We start from the raw sequence: 16,296 nt of genomic DNA, 5'->3' as shown, positions 1-16,296 counted from the left end.
CTTCTTTTTATATTGGCTGAAACTTTCATTATTTTCATGAGCAAGTCAAATTATCACAAATATGAAAATTTAACCACCGGAGAGTTTTATGTAGGAAGCAGTGGCGGCCGCAAGTTTTCATAAGGGGGGGGCATGGGCGTCAATCCTGGGTGAACAGGGGGATGTTCCCCCCACCTTTTGGCAAAATTACCCATATTTTTGTTCTTTTAGGCACTTTTTGACAATTCAGGCCAATTGTTCCCCCCACATTTCAAGCCAGATTGGCGCTAAATGAGGGCGGGGCACATGTCTTGATACCTCTGACTGTAAATAAATAAAAATAAATGTTGGGGTTTGTACAGCACCTTGTATGTGCACATGTATCAAAGCGCTTTACATTTATTCCATTGTTGTAAGAATATACATGTGGGGTGCCATACAATGGCCAAGTCAAGCTCATACAATGTACCTTTGAGTGGCACTCAACGGACAATGTTCATAACAGCTCCCCATTTCACCCCTGGGCAGAGAGAGGCAAGTAAGGTAAAGTGCCTTACCCAAGAGCACAACACGATGCACTGCTGGGGGTTTGAACTCGAAATCCATCGTTTGCGTGCTCGAGATAAAGCCCGTGCCGCTGCGCCACCGCCGTGTCCCCAAAACTGAAAGTTTTCGGCTTGCTCTGCTCGTCGCAATGGCTAATTCCCCAATTTTCCCCCTGATTGGGTGCATTTCTCCCAACTGACTGACAAAAGTGAAGGATGAGCCTAGCCCCCTTTGCACACGCCACTGGTAGGAAGGCAATGAAATCATGGTATTTTGGGAGGTCTGGGGTTTAAGGGAGTGATACACACATCCTACAATGCATTATGTGTGCATTGTATGCTCCATAAACATTCAAAGTTTTTATTCAAAATTTGACTTTATCTTTCAAACATAAATCTAGAATGGTAAAACCCTAAAGTACACATTCTATTCTGCAATCCATACATACATAAAGATATAAAGGTTAAATACCACTAATAGGCCTGGGCGATACATTGAAATACGATGAGTAACTATTTGTTTTCATGGCATTCGAAAAGACTGCATTAAAATCGCTGAAATTGATCAAGTTATATAGCCAAAAAATACTTTTTAGAGTTTGATGCTTCAAAATGGTACATTTTCTCTCATTATATGACATTTTTGATGTAATAGTACCAAAATTCATACGCACGGCTTCGGTTTTTAGTAAATAGTCGCCCTATCATATTGTAACTTTCAGCTTTGAGGGCGCACTGTCATTTTAAGGTGTTTACGGTTCAGTGCGTTAAAACAAGAAAAGTCTCAGGTCAACCTATGTTGAATTTTTGATCATCTGGCATCTAAATCATATAGTTTCACCTGATATTGGTGGCATTGAACTGTGAGTTTTGAATATGAGAAAATTCTACCCGACATTAGGCATTTTCCCATTGAAACCCGTGTAATACATAATTAGTGGTATTTAACCTATAGGGCCTTTAAAATTTATCAAAGCGCTGAACAAGGAGAGGAAAAATGAAAAAAAAGAAGAAGGAACAAGAAAGAAGCTAACTGAAAAGATGAGTTTTCAGTTTCTTCCTGAAAACTGGAATTGAGGGAGACTCGATCCCTAATGGCTTTAGGGAGGTTATTCCATCCTCGGGCCAGATTCAGAGAAGGTATTTTAAGAACCAGCTGCTCTACGTACCCTAGACTGACTAAGCAGGGTCTTATCGGAAGAAGATCTGAATCCTTCTCTTCCGGGAGCATAGGCTGAAAGAAGCTCACAAAGATAATTAGGGGCATGGCCCTGAGAGCAATTAGGGCGAGGGGCGAGATGGCCGAGCGGTCTAAGGCGCTGAGCCGTCGGCCGGGATAATACGATCTGCGTGGGATCGAACCTTGGGCTTGCCTTTGGTGAGAATTCATTAACCTATCCCAAAATGTTCCTATAAGGTCGGGAATCCTGCAATTATGTTCAGTTACTGCGAGGTTAGTGTATCAGAGATATTTTCTCTGAAAGTGTGAAGCAGCTCTGCTTCAAAGCAGTATAGAATATAATTGTAGAATTCCTTCTCGCCCCCATACACTACGTAGCACATGCAGATACATGTATATGTATGAACGGTGAATATGTGTACAATGTATGAACGGTGTCTCATGGTTCGGAAAGTCACGTAAAGCTGGTGGTCCCGTGTACAGGAAGAGTCAAATCCTGTGCACGTTAAGTGTCAGAGCTATTCGAAAAGAGAAGGGGGACCATCCCTGGTTCTGATATCTGTATAATCACCTCCTCTAAGTTCCAGAGGACTTCCAGTTTAGCTCAAATGAGCTGCTATAGGAAGTACTAGAAAGGAAAGGAAGGAAAGGAAAGAAGGTTGGAGGTACCAGTTGAGCGAGGAACAGAGAATATCAAATACACAGCACAATTTTGCAGCTTTTGCCAGTCTATTACTTTTACCTTGAGTGATACCAGGATGGCATTGTCATATTAAGTCGGGACAGTATGAGGGAACGAACAGCGTGGCGACAGGTATCCTAAATGAATTTACGGATGCGGTACAGATTACGAAGATGGAAACTGACAGACTTTGCAAGGGTGGTATTTAAAATGGTCACGCATGTACATGAGGATCAAATATGATTCAAATACTATTTCATTTGGTCTGTCATTAGGGGTGTGATTTTCGGGTAATTTTGTGCCCGGGTACCCGGCGCATTTTTCGGGCGGGTAACCGGGTTTTTAAAAAATGAATTTTGCACATTGTTTTGTAATTTTAATATGAAAATTGATACATAGTTTTCATGTCATACTTATTAATGATATCAAAATGCATTGAATTTGAATGCATTTTGATATCATTAAGGTTACTGCCTCTTTTGAGGTTTTGAGCAAAAAAATGGGATGATTTTGCCACATTAAGTATCAAATTTGGCCCAGAAATAATCATCGGAAAAATAAAAGTTATACCTCATCTTAAAGGTAAAGGTTTATTATTATTTTTCCATTGCTATTTTAATTTTCAGACTCTGATTGGGACTGGGAGTGAATGAACTGGGTCATTGATTATAGCACTCGCTATTTTTTTTTTGACCAGTCATTTCATCAATTTTCCTCATTCCGATTTCTAAACCAAATTGTAGTCATCTATAAAACATCCCATAATAACATTCTTGCTATTCAGTTTTGATATCTCTACTTCAGAAATAAAATTACAAGTTGTAGAAAACCTAAATTTACGACTGAAATTTGTATTTTTCAAAAATTTTCTTAATGAGTCTAGCTTTCATAGCTTGTTTAATTATTTTCAAAAATATTACCGTTGCAAGATATGGTGCATGTGCATACTCGAATTTGGGGATTACGATCAGCCAATTTCGAAATATCAATTTTTTTAGACGGTATGGTCAACACTTTTTAAGCTTTTACACGATTCAGAGATACGGTCAATCGCGTAACATTTCTTTCAATTCTATGTTACTTATTTGACAAAGTGGCAAACGAAATTCGCCCTCATAAGCCACGACAAGGCCCGGTTGCTTGTGTACTTTGCTACTCACAATCAAATGACTGCAACTGGTTAAATTCCTGATTTTCCTGGCAAGAAGACACAGAGAAATTTATATTTCACGCCCGACCATGTGTTTACGTCATGGGTCAATCCGGCAAATCGAGATGTACACACTTGGAGAAGACTGCCGCGGTTGTCTATCCCGTGTGGAACATGATTGACCAACGATGTTTGAATGTTAGAAGCTGTGGTCAGAACAGGGCCAGTGTTTCATATTTCTAGTCAGAACAAACCAAGGGCAAAATGAACAATTTTAGAACAAGAATGGATATCGTCAGCCTACATGTACTACATGTACGATAATTGCCTTACTTTTTTTTTGTAATTTTGAGAACAAAAGTACAATATATGGTTTAACGATGCATTTGTAAATCATATGATTCACCAATCTCTAGACAAAATAATGATTAGGCCTGGCGGGGGGGCTATCATTTTCTTCGGAAGGGGTCCCAAATATACAGAAGGGTTAAAAATTTTAAGGATAAAAAATATGGGGGTCATAACATTTTCGATGATGTAGGAGTCACAAGATGACAGATAGTGTGGTTATTTCATTCAAAAAGACTGATTTGAATGATTTGAATACAATTTTAGCCTGTTTATGGGTAGGCCTAAGGGCTGTGCAATTTACCCCGGGGTAAAACTTCAAATGACTCGCCAAAATCGCTTCCCCCCTCTCGCCCGCCAAAAATCGCCCCGTCGGCCCGCCAAAAATTCTTTTGCCCTCCCCTTGAACATGCCAAATTTTTGGGATCCCAAATTGCAAACCTTAAATGGTCTACATGTAGGCCTATCAGCGCTCGAGCAGGAAAATTTAAGCGTTCCGTTGTTTTCCCAAGCCATTTTAGAGAGTTTTATTAAAAGGCGCCCCATGAATGCGTGCTAAAAATCGCTTGCCCCCGCCAATTTTACCCTCCCCAGGGTCATAATTATTGCACAACCCCTAAGGTGTAGGCCAATCAGCGGAGGGGGTCATAATTTTTTTGTTGCCGAAAAAAGGGGGGTCGTAATTTCATTGCCGCCGACTTTTTTAAAATTTCGGACCACCCTCCTTCCAAAAGCAGTAAAAACCTTTGTGTTGGATCTAATACAAAATTTGTATTTTATGAACCGACATATTGTCATGGAAAGTTATTTTGTGTTTTTGTTATTTTGTATTTTAATCAGAAGGCCTATTGGACTATTTTCAAGTTTAGATTTTCGGATCCCTTTGTAGGCGTAGATCCTGGTGGGATGGAGGATAGGGCCTAAATCCCATATTTTGCCAGGGTATACAATCACCCTCCCAATGTTGATGCCTGTATGTGGGTTTCTGCCGGGGGTTTCTCACCAAATTAACCTCATTGGCCATTTTAGCTAGCCCCCAAAGTGCAAATTTTTGCACGCTCAACACGAATTTATTCCACTTTTGTATCTAGTAGGCCTATGTCACAAGTTATCTTCTAGTATTTTTTTGCTTATAGGCTAATGCTGTCGCCAAAAGGAGCTGGATTCACCGTATAGGCCTATAGGCCTACTTCAAAAAAAAACTTCCAACCCCCATCCCCCCAAATGTCAAAAAGAAATCTACACCACTGCGCGCTATCCCTTTGCCGCCTCTGCTGCCCTTCTTTTTGCCACCCCAAAAGCCCCTCCCCGTGCACGCGTATGACGGTATGGTCGTTAGGCGATAATTATGGTTTAGGCGAGTGACACCTAAAAACCGCCCTAGGCATGCGGGGGAACAAGTTGATATTTTTTAGACGGGGTGGAGGCTCCAGACTTGAAACCCGTAGGCCTACCCATTGCCATTTGACCGTGGACAGGTAGGGAGGGGCCTACCCATTTCTAGGGATTTTCTCAAAAATATAGACCCATGTCTAAATTTTTCTTTCCAATAGGCCTAGACCCATTTTCCCCAAAAAGATCGAGATTTACGGTACGGGGGTTTAACGGATCCATAAGGATTTTCAGCAAAAATAGGGACCCATGCACACCATCATCTTCGTGTTAAAAATTGCCGCGGTAGTACGATGAATCCTCACGTTTTTCAACAACTACGCATGGTGATTTTGTTCGAGATAGGCCGTGCGACTCAGGCTATGCATTCAATTTGAGATTTTGAGAGCCGCCACACTGTTTCTATTCTATGTTTTACGATTTTCGCATGATCAGTATATGGCTGGCCGTAACCGCCACAACGTGGAGCTGCTACGCGTAGCTTACTTTTTTTCGCGTCATGCGAGCTAAATTGACCAATCATGTTAGATCTTTTCATTACGCTGGAGCCAGTTGATGCATCATCGCTCCAGAGAGAAAAACTCTTGCCAAAATTAATGTTTACTATGTGGATTTTAAATGAATCGAATGTAAATAAACCACAAACAGTTGTACAGGATCAATACCATTGTTTGATTAGTGTATAGTCAATGTTACCTTGCATGCATGTGTCATGTGTGTGGCGTGTTTGTTTGTTTGTCTACTGTGTCAGGCCAGGATCACTGACACCCACGGTACTGATACTGTCATACTATCACGGTGATCATATTGTTGAATGTTGTTGACTTTAAAATAATCATGATGCAGTCATGTCTACAGTAGAATTCACCACGACCTTTGAAGGACTTAAACCCCATTAAAAGCTATTAAACCAAGATAACACTCAATGAAAACAGCTCAACTATGTTACATCAGATCTTCTCTGGTTAAATACACACTGCACTTGTGTCTGTTTTACCTGTGCAATGAACAATGAGCTGGTATTATAGTTTCAGTTGGGTGAATGATTATAAAGCTTAACGCAAGGTAACAATACTGTCTGGGCTTTTGTTTACGAAATGAGACAATAGTCTGCTTATTGTTAACCAGCGTTCTTGAAAATGAGAAGCATAATGGTTTGCAGACTTAACACGTTTAGAAATAATTTGTTCATATTTTTTGGTGTTATCTGTCGTTTACATATCCTTCCTAAAACACAAAAGTACCAATATTTCCAAACACCTAAATTAGCTAAAAATTTAGGAAATGTTACAAAACTATATTTTCTAGAATTTCAGAGAATACTTTAAATATTGGCTGGTTATTTTTTACACAGTGACGTCATATAGGCAATGGCATAATACTTCTAACATACACTAGGTCACGCGTCAATGGTGAGCGCAATGGTGAGTATTGTGTATAGGAAAACGGGCAGTACCGTAACTACAGTATGTATGGCCTACTATATACTACTAGTATATAAAGTAAATCCGAACTGGTTTGCTGAAGGTCGAATTCCGCAGGCCACGCCACGCAAGATGTACAAATCAGCTCCCGGCGATACACTGCAGATCGCAGAATTGTGTGCATGGTTTACCACCACTCTGCCTAGCTATATAGTTGTGTACAATACTGTATGAGTTTCTTGTGAGTGCATGTCCATCTTAATAATAAGTCGGTTCGTACTTTTCATAAATTACTTTTTGAATCATAACTATCGTGACCGAGGATATCTTGCAACTACGTGAAGCTCGTCTGGCAAATTCTTAATGACTAAATTCGCTTCACGTAATGAGTAAGTCGTACTTGATTGGTCAGTTTTACCTCCGAGTAATGAAAAACTCTAACATGATTGGTCAATTTGGCTCCACGGAGCAAAAAGTCAGCTACGCGTAGCAGCTCCACGTTGTGGCGGTTGCGGCCTACCATATCAGTATCCCATATGATATTTCTATTGTAAGAAAATTTTATTTGTTGTCACGTAAGTCACAGGTTTCGTTTAAATTAACTACCTGGAAATTAAATTAACTAATTAGTGAGGACCGGTATTTTGCTGTGGATATGTTTAACTGCAATTTTGATGTAAAACATTTGAAATCCGCTGTAAAAATTTTGATAATATTCAACTCTTTGAGAAAATTATTTTATAAAGGAATGCTGGTAAAACCAGGTGCAATACAATGTACATTATTGACACACTATCACTCTCTTTATCTTCGTCAATAATAGAATAATCGATTTCAATCGAATTGAATACATGAGTTTGTAGTTGACTACTGAGCGACCTAAGCGATCGATTGCTAGCCAATCAGATAGAATTCCTTTTCTTGCGTTCAGTGAAATACCACTCGCCTGTCGCTCACTACCACTCGCCCGTCGCTCACCAACGGAGTATTAAATTTATATTTATCGTATAGGACGTCGACACTGTGCCATGTCTATAAGGATTATTTGCAAAAGCGCAATCCCCGTATGTATTTGGCAGTATGGGATTATCCCCCCCCCCCTCCCCCTTGCCGGAGGCAATAGGCATGTCCATTGTCATTGAATAATGATCAATAGACCTTCAACAATATTTGGTTGATCATTTATAATAATCATTTTTGTGAGCCCCGGGTTTCAGTAAATCTATAAATATAGGCCCATATCTTCCATATAAATATGTTTTCACAGCACTTCTTGCATCGCCCGGGCTGTATGCAAAACAAAACACTACTGCAAGTTACCGGGCCCTGCTGGGCGCACGGTTTCAAGCACAGCGATATCCTGATTCCCGCTCGTACATCCCGCTTTTGATATTATATGCCCAATTTGACGATTTTGCCGGACTGACGCTCTAATCGGAAACGCTTCAACTTGAGAGTTAGTCTCCTTCACAATCGGTTTATGCTGTGGTTTACGTCGTTCTAAACACACGTCGTTCGTCCTTACAATATGCAGTCTGGACTCGAAACTAAGAGAGTAATTGGTGTATACCATGGAGCTTTTAATAAAGGGACCTCACGCAATACAATCAGAGTTTGTTTTCATTAGCAACGGGAGACAAAATAGGGGGAAATTACACATTGGCACTTTTTTTCATGATTCATGTTATTTTATATGAAGGGTATGTATGTCTTCTTGTCAAAAATAAAATAAAAATTTTTCCATATGTCAAGGTCATGACCCAAGAGAATGTACCCTTAATAGAGTATGACATGAAAACTATGTATCAATTTTCATATTAAAATTACAAAACAATGTGCAAAATTCAATTTTTTTTTTAGGTCAACCATGATCCTAGCATTTAGGTCTAGGTCCAGAGACACTACAAAACCGAAAAAACTTTTAAAAAAATAAATAAAAAAATTTTTTTTTTTTTTTTTTTTTTTTTTGAATTTCGGCACCGGGCAGGGAATTTCCTGCCCGGTAATAGGATTATCGGGCGGACTCGAATTCCCGGACTCACTCACACCCTTATCTGTCATTATCGCAAAATATCAAGAAATACATTCCCAACACGTATTAAATGTGGAAGTGAAGATAAGATGGCGACTTTTGGTGAAATTCAAACTCGGTATTCACCCTTTGCACGGATCCGCCATCTTGCTACCAAAACGAGGTCCTCCTTGCAAACGCATACATGTGCAAAAAAGTGCTTTTTTGTTTCTTGTCCTTTACTATCAATGCGCCAGAAGGCTTTTGCAAAGCATGTGCGGCAATTAAAGTACGCATTTGACAGGCGTACACACACGAAACACACACTTTGCGGGTAGAATCTGGTTTTGAGATGAACATGCGATAAATAGGCCTACCATTAGAAAATCATTCGAAAGACATAAAATATGTGAATTTTTTTAATCACGCCACTGCTGCTGTATCTTGTGTACCAGTTGTCTGTCGTAGATTCGATTGGCCAGGTGTAGCAGCTTCTTTCTGATTTTCAGCTGCCGAAAATTGTGCCTGTTTGCGACAATTACTAATGATCATCAAATATTAATCTCCATAATTTATGGAATCGATGCATACATGTACCAAAAACAGTTGAGTAGATACCCGTACCGTAAGTTTGTAACTGTACTAAGCTTTCTTCTTTAAGTATATAAATTGCCGACCATCCTGCCAGGTCGATGGACGCTGCATTTTTTCATACATCGAATCAATGTTCTAGCCTTTGTGGAGAGTGGAGAAGTTGCTCAAGAAACACTATAATTTGGTTCACCTCATGTTTGGTAGTGACGTCAATGCTTTTTCAAGGTTGCGTCGCAAGCGTGCCGACAAACCGCACCTGTATGCGTGTGCGTAAACACTCAGCGCGTGCGAATCGATACTGCGGTGAGCGAAATACTACCAAACTTGAAGTGAACCAAATTATAGCAACGAATTTGCTCACGGATGCCCTCGCATTCGTGGCTACTGTTCCTTTGAACGGAAGATTGTTTGGAAAACAAATTATTATGCTTTGCATTAGAGAATACGCTTGAACAATGGTGAAGGTACAGGTATTCAGCTCAGCTCGGATAGGCGACGCGATGTCCATGTGTCCTACTCCTTGACACAAAGGGAGTTGAGAATCTTTTGTCTGAAATACAACCCAAGAAAGAATCCGGGCCAGACGACATTTCTGCCAGAGTCATCAAAAGCTGCGCTTCTAGTCTTGCCCCAGTTTTCCATAAGATATTCCAAAAATCAGTTGACGCCGGTGAACTACCTGACCAATGGCTGCGCTCTAACATCATACCCATCTACAAAAGAGGCGATCGTACCAACCCAGCCAACTACAGACCAGTCTCACTGACTTCAATCCCATGTAAAATCCTCGAGCATATTATCCATCGTCACATCATGGATCACATAGACAAATACAAAGTTCTCACAAATCACCAGCATGGCTTTCGTCAGGGAAGATCCTGCGATTCACAACTTGCAGGCTTAGTCGATGACCTTACTCAAATCCTGGACAGAAAGAGCCAAGCCGATCTGATTATACTTGACTTTAGCGAGGCTTTCGACACCGTCCCCCACCACAGATTGCTGTGCAAATTGGAGCACACAGGCATCAACAATGTTCAGCCTTTTGATGTGGATTAACAACTTCCTGACAACCAGGCATCAAAGAGTTCAGATTGAAGGTGAATCATCTTCAGAAGCACCAGTTACCTCAGGCGTCCCTCAAGGGACTGTGTTGGGTCCCTTGCTTTTCATGCTAAATATATAAACGATCTCCCGGGTGCTGTGTCATGTAAAGTGAGACTTTTTGCAGATGACTGCATTATATACAGAGAGATAAAGAGTGCTCAGGACAGTCTTCATCTCCAAAAGGACATTGACTCTCTTTGCAAGTGGGAAAAATCATGGCAAATGTCGTTTAACTCTTGAAGCAAATGCTACTCCATGCACGTCACTCACAAGACTAAACCAGTTCATCATGATTATACAATGAATGGAGTTGCTCTCCAGAATGTTAAACAGCAGAAATACTTAGGGGTCGAAATCAGCTGCGACCTCAATTGGGCCCACCATATAAAACAGACATAGAACAAAGCAAATAAAATGCTTGGACTTTAGAGAAGAAATCTGTACGGGGGATGTAACAAGACAGTCAAAGAAATGGCATACAAGGCTCTTGTGCGTCCGAAATTAGAGTATTGTAGCGCTATCTGGGATCCCTATCATAACTCCAACAAGGCTACTTTAGAGAAAATCCAATGTCGTGCTGCATGCTTCGTTCAAAATGATCATTCCAGGAAATCAAGTGTCACAAAATGCCAGAGATGTCAACAAGTCATTTTTTGCAAGTCAAGTCCAAGTCACAAACTTGTCCTTTTGTCCAAGTCCCAAGTAAGTCAAGTCATTTTGAAAAAGTTGCAAGTCAAGTCAAGTCACAAGTCATCAAATGACAAGTCAAGTCACAAGTAAGTCACAATTTGTCACAAGTCACTACAAGTCTATTCACCAGTTGGTCATGGTGTGATTTGTTGATGGGTAGGCCTATTGAGTTTCGGAGTACAGTACCGTACTAACGAACTCTGATGCACTAATCACTATAATAGTGAAGCTTTAATTATATACAATGGACACATTGGTAGTTCAAGAACAAGTTTTTGATTTCGCATGGATAATGACTTATGTACAACTCTATGGAGAATGCAAACCTTACTGATGTGTTGAAGCCATCGAGTCCCAAAGCCAATATCTCTCAGAAATGTTGTCCAAGGACATATTTTCAACATACCTGAAGTTGATGGTGGATCAAAATGCCTGACATTGGTTTTCAGGGGGGTCAAAATGTACAAAAAATGTACAATTACTAGGTTTTGCATGGGTAATATCTCAGCTAAAAATATTCTAATAGGCTCAATATTGGTTAAGAGTAATGTCCTACCAAAGGGCTCTGACGTTGGCAAAAAAATGGACAGTAAAATTATTTTTACTTTTGGAGTTTTGACCCCCAAAGTTGGTCCAGGATGGACGGTTGCATTTTGAGGGCCCTATATCTTTTAAAGTAAAGGAGTTACAAGTTTTCTGATGCCAGATTTGAATTCTACACAAATAAGTACCCCAGGATACATACTTTTCAAAGTTGTAAATGGTTCCCTTTATACATTTATGGACCTCCAAACATCGTCTTTCGCGTAGCGATACATTTTTTACGCTGACCCTCTAAATTTCAAATTGATGCCACGGGAAAACGAAATGGAGTATGAAGCTCAAATTTTCGGGATTTTACTTTCTCATCAATATCTACCACCACACAGAAAAAGAAAAAATTGAAGAGGTGCTGCGGTGCACATCCCTGGAGTTGACATGGAATGGGCCTAAGTCACAAGTAAGTCAAGTCATTTTGCAAAAGTTGCAAGTCAAGTCACAAGTCCCAAAAATAGTGACTTGAGTCAGACTCGAGTCCAAGTCACACGACTCAAGTCTACATCTCTGCAAAATGCTGACTAATCTCCCATGAGAAACGCTAGAAAACCGACGCACCAAACTCCGCTTAACTACAATTTACAAGGAAGTTCACAACTTGGCGCCATCAAATGTTAAGCCATTAAGGGGGTACTACACCCATGCATTTTTTTTTTGCATTTTTTGCATTTTGTGAAGAAATGAGAAAAAGAAATTGGACAAAGTGGTATGCAAAATGAAGGGCAAATCTTCTCGCTCAATTGGTGGCATCAGTATCAATGAAGCGTACATGCTTCTAATGATATAAGCCAAAAGGTGGTACATCACTGATGTTTTTAATCCACTTCATTTTGGAAAGCTTACTATCAACGGATTTCGTTAAAATTTTGGATATGTGTTGCTAACACATTAGGGAAATAATGTTGATATGTAAAATGGGAATAAGCGGTCCCTGATCTCTTTTATGACTTCATGAACTTGGTGCTCCACAACTATCAAAAAAGCGAACCGTTAAAATGCTTCTATTTTCAATGTTGAGCTATATTTTGTATTTTGAACTTATGCGACACTATTTCACTGAAACTTAATTAAGCCATAGGTAACAGGTTACCACAACCACACTACAGCAATGTTGAAAAAGATTGTATTTTTTGTCACCCATACCACCATATTAGGTAGTTTACCGTAAGCTTCATTTTTGTGATTTTGGTAACTATTTTATATTTATTTGCCCAATTCATATCAACTAGGCAATCTAAATTGTACTCACCATTTACATCCCAAGGTATTTTAGTATATCCACCTCACATATTTCCATTATATATCCAGTAACAGACAAAATATCAAAATTGATGCCTCATTATGACATGTTTATATCACAGACTACCACATGTTGATGCCTGAATTTGACCTGAACCAATTGACCTATAACCTGACCTTTGATGACCTTATAGCCTTTTTTAATCTCTTTTCCTAACACCACATTACATAAGATAAATACATGGTGTACTATTAAATTGTCTATGTGTAAGAGATTAGGCCTATTTAATTTATTCAGTGTTATAATCAGTGAGTACATTTCTATAGATGGTATAACAAAGGATTTAATGTATCCTATTCATGCCCCTACTTGAACATGTTGAAAAGAATAAATTATGGACAATTTATGGTTTGTTATGAAACAAACAACTGAGTTACCAGGATACATGTAAACAAAAAATATATGGGGCTAAAATGACTTACTATACAATGGTTTAAAACCACCTTTTTTATTATTATTTTATTTTTTTTCTTTATTTCACATGATCCGTGCATATATTGCCTAGCTATAAATGAAAAAATATTTTTTTAGACCAATCAAACCAATACATGGGTGTAGTACGCCCTTAAGCAATACAACCAATCGCGAAACCCGAAATTCTCATGGACCACATCTTTTAGACATTCCGGCTTTTAATAAGAACTGTTACCAATACTCGCTCTACCCCCGCACCACAAGGGAATGCCGGCAGAGACACACGTACACCCATCGTATGTGTGAGTTACGGCTTTTCACAATCCTTAGATGGTTTATATACCGGCTCGATGTATGTAACTATAATGTAAGACACGCGATGCTCCAGAAGTCACAATTTTTAAAAGTAAACTGGATGAATTGGACATTAACGAACTATGTAAAAGAGCTCATTTCAAGATATAGGCCGTCGTATCACGCGACCTGTGCGTGATAACCACCAAGTACCGGCGGTGTTTGCACAGTATAGTCTATAGAGCAGAAGCAGAAGCAGAAGCCTGCAGATATGTCGTGGCACTTGCCTTGTTCGAAATGTTCTAACTTTCGTATGAACAACCGATAGCTTGTGATACGAAAGTTAGAACTTGCAAGGATGTTATCGTATGTAACGTGCTTGTTTACATGTACGCGTGTGATACATGTACGCAGTTGCCATACAGAGTACAATTTCATGCATATGAATAAAAACTTCTTCCTCAAGTTAGTTGTTGTCTCCAAAATATCATGAAATAGTTCGTGACATATTACCGACACACTGTACTATAATATTTTCTTAAATTTTCATACATGTACTTACTTAAAACGCCAATATTCGTTTCTCCGAACGGCTTCGATCAACGCCGTGTTTCTGCTGTATATGCACCCACTGACCTCCAGCAGTGTTGCCAAAAATGTTAGCCCAAATCATGAGTCAAATAAATTAAAAGTCGATCGATTGTTTTTAAAATTCATACATTGGTATCTATGGGATAGCAAAATACCATAAATTGCCTACGCCAGATTTGAAAAGTTGCTCAATTACTTTCTTAACCATCAATTGGTGTCTATTGGACAGGAAACTGTAGTGTGGAAAATCTTCAAAAGTCATCCTTTTGGGCTACTAAGTCGCTGCTTTGCCAATCCTGAACTCCGCACGTGCTTATTCCACCAGCCGTCTACACTGCGCATGTACTGTGACCACTGATCAGTGACTGTGACTGATTATGACCCGGATGTACCCAATTGAAAAAGGTCGTCTCTAGCGTGTACATCGGTGACAGTAAATCGGCCATGATCATTGCTCGGAGCATCGCACTGCTGTGACCTAAAACATCTCCAGAATGTACTTCAAAGATGTATTTTTCTCTAAAAGTAAGCAACCTTGAATCCGAAGATACATTATGTTAGTCCAGGAAAATTGTAGCCAAAAGTGACATTCGGAAGAATGTTTTTTACTTGCGTTATAAAAAGTATCAACGCTATGCAGACGCGTTTTCAAATAGCCGTAAGTTCTATCTTATGCACACATAACTCTCGTGTCGTCGTGCATAAAAGATAGATTTTTCGATCAACACTTGCCTCTTGTCACTTGTTCAAATACTGGCCAACACTCCTGAAGGAGTCAAACGGTCAGGGTGGCAAACAGTCTGACAGGAGATTTGTATTAAAGCATATGCCATAAGCTCGGCGCCTTGACATACAATATGCTTGAGTTGCTGTACCGTATCGTATTCTATAAATTCAAATTCATTTTATAACTTAGTTAAGCTTACCTCGACATACTCAATTTAATAACAGTATAAATCGATCTAGTTTTTGGCTACGTACTGTGCATTGTCACGCCTGTGTTTCCTGAAAATATGAGGAATTTTATCCAGACAATAAAATTAACTTACCTAGATTAAAAATGCGTAAAATTTCAAGAATCTGGATCAAAACAATGATCACGTAATTCACGGAAATCAAGCTGTCAAATTATAGGGCCAGCTGGTTGGTCAAAGGTCACGAACCTGGATTGGTGTGACGTCATCGCCAAATAAAGTTTTATAGAAAGTTGAAAAAAGTTGAAAAAAGTTTTCAGAGAAAAAAAATGAAAGACAGAGAAAGAAGAAAAAAAATAAAGAGAGAGAGAGAGAGAGAAAAAGAAAGAAAGAAAGAGAGAGCGAGAGAAAGAAAGAAAGCAAAAAAAGGAAGAAAGGAAGAAAGAAAGAAAGAAAGAAAGAAAGAAAGAAAGAAAGAAAGAAAGAAAGAAAGAAAGAAAAGAAGGAAGGAAACAAGGAAGAAAAGAAAGTATTAGTAGGGCTGATTCATTTTCAAAATTCCAGAACATCTGTCAAATTTTAGGAGGCCCCATCAGTGGCGTAGCTATAGGGGTGGGCAGGGTGGGCGACTCGCCCACCCGGGGCTCGCCCACCCTGGAAAATCTGGGGGGGAAATTTTGGAGCGAGAAGGGAAAAAAGAGAAAGGAAAGGGGGAAGAAAAAAGAAAAGAAGGGAAAAAGAAAGGAAAGAAGGGGAAAAGAAAGGAAAAAAGAAAGAAGGGGAAAGGAAAGAAGAGAAAAGGAAGAGGGAATGGGGAAAGAAATGGTCCAGAGGGAAGAAAAGCAACAGAGAGGAATCCTGAATAAATAAAAAAAAAAAGGGGAAATGAAAAAACAAAAGGGAAGCCTAAGAGGGATGGGGGAAGGAATAGGGAAAGGGGAACGAAAGAGGGAAGAAGAGGAAAAAACAACAACTTGCATGTTTATTGTGGGGAAGCAATGCATAGGCCTACACAGGGGGAAGGAGTGTAAGAAAGGGGAAGAAATTGAAAAATATGAAGAAGGACCAGGAATTTAAAGAAGGG

At 39.5% G+C, this 16,296-nt stretch overlaps 1 protein-coding gene across 1 annotated transcript in view; it reads right to left on the bottom strand.

Moving 5' to 3' along the window:
* The window catches only part of LOC140165814 (alpha-ketoglutarate-dependent dioxygenase alkB homolog 3-like), a 29,908-nt gene extending 14,443 nt beyond the window's left edge, over positions 1-15,465 (bottom strand). Inside the window, exon 1 of the mRNA XM_072189137.1 lies at positions 15,348-15,465. The gene's annotated coding sequence lies outside the window, so the exon portion shown is untranslated. The remainder of the gene's footprint in view (positions 1-15,347) is intronic.
* Positions 15,466-16,296: the final 831 nt, after the last annotated feature.

The sequence above is a fragment of the Amphiura filiformis genome, chromosome 12 (genome assembly GCF_039555335.1).
Source record: "Amphiura filiformis chromosome 12, Afil_fr2py, whole genome shotgun sequence".
NCBI classification, from domain to species: Eukaryota; Metazoa; Echinodermata; class Ophiuroidea; order Amphilepidida; family Amphiuridae; genus Amphiura; species Amphiura filiformis.
Note: the sequence above shows the minus strand (reverse complement) of the source record. Positions and strands in the feature narration are given on the sequence as shown.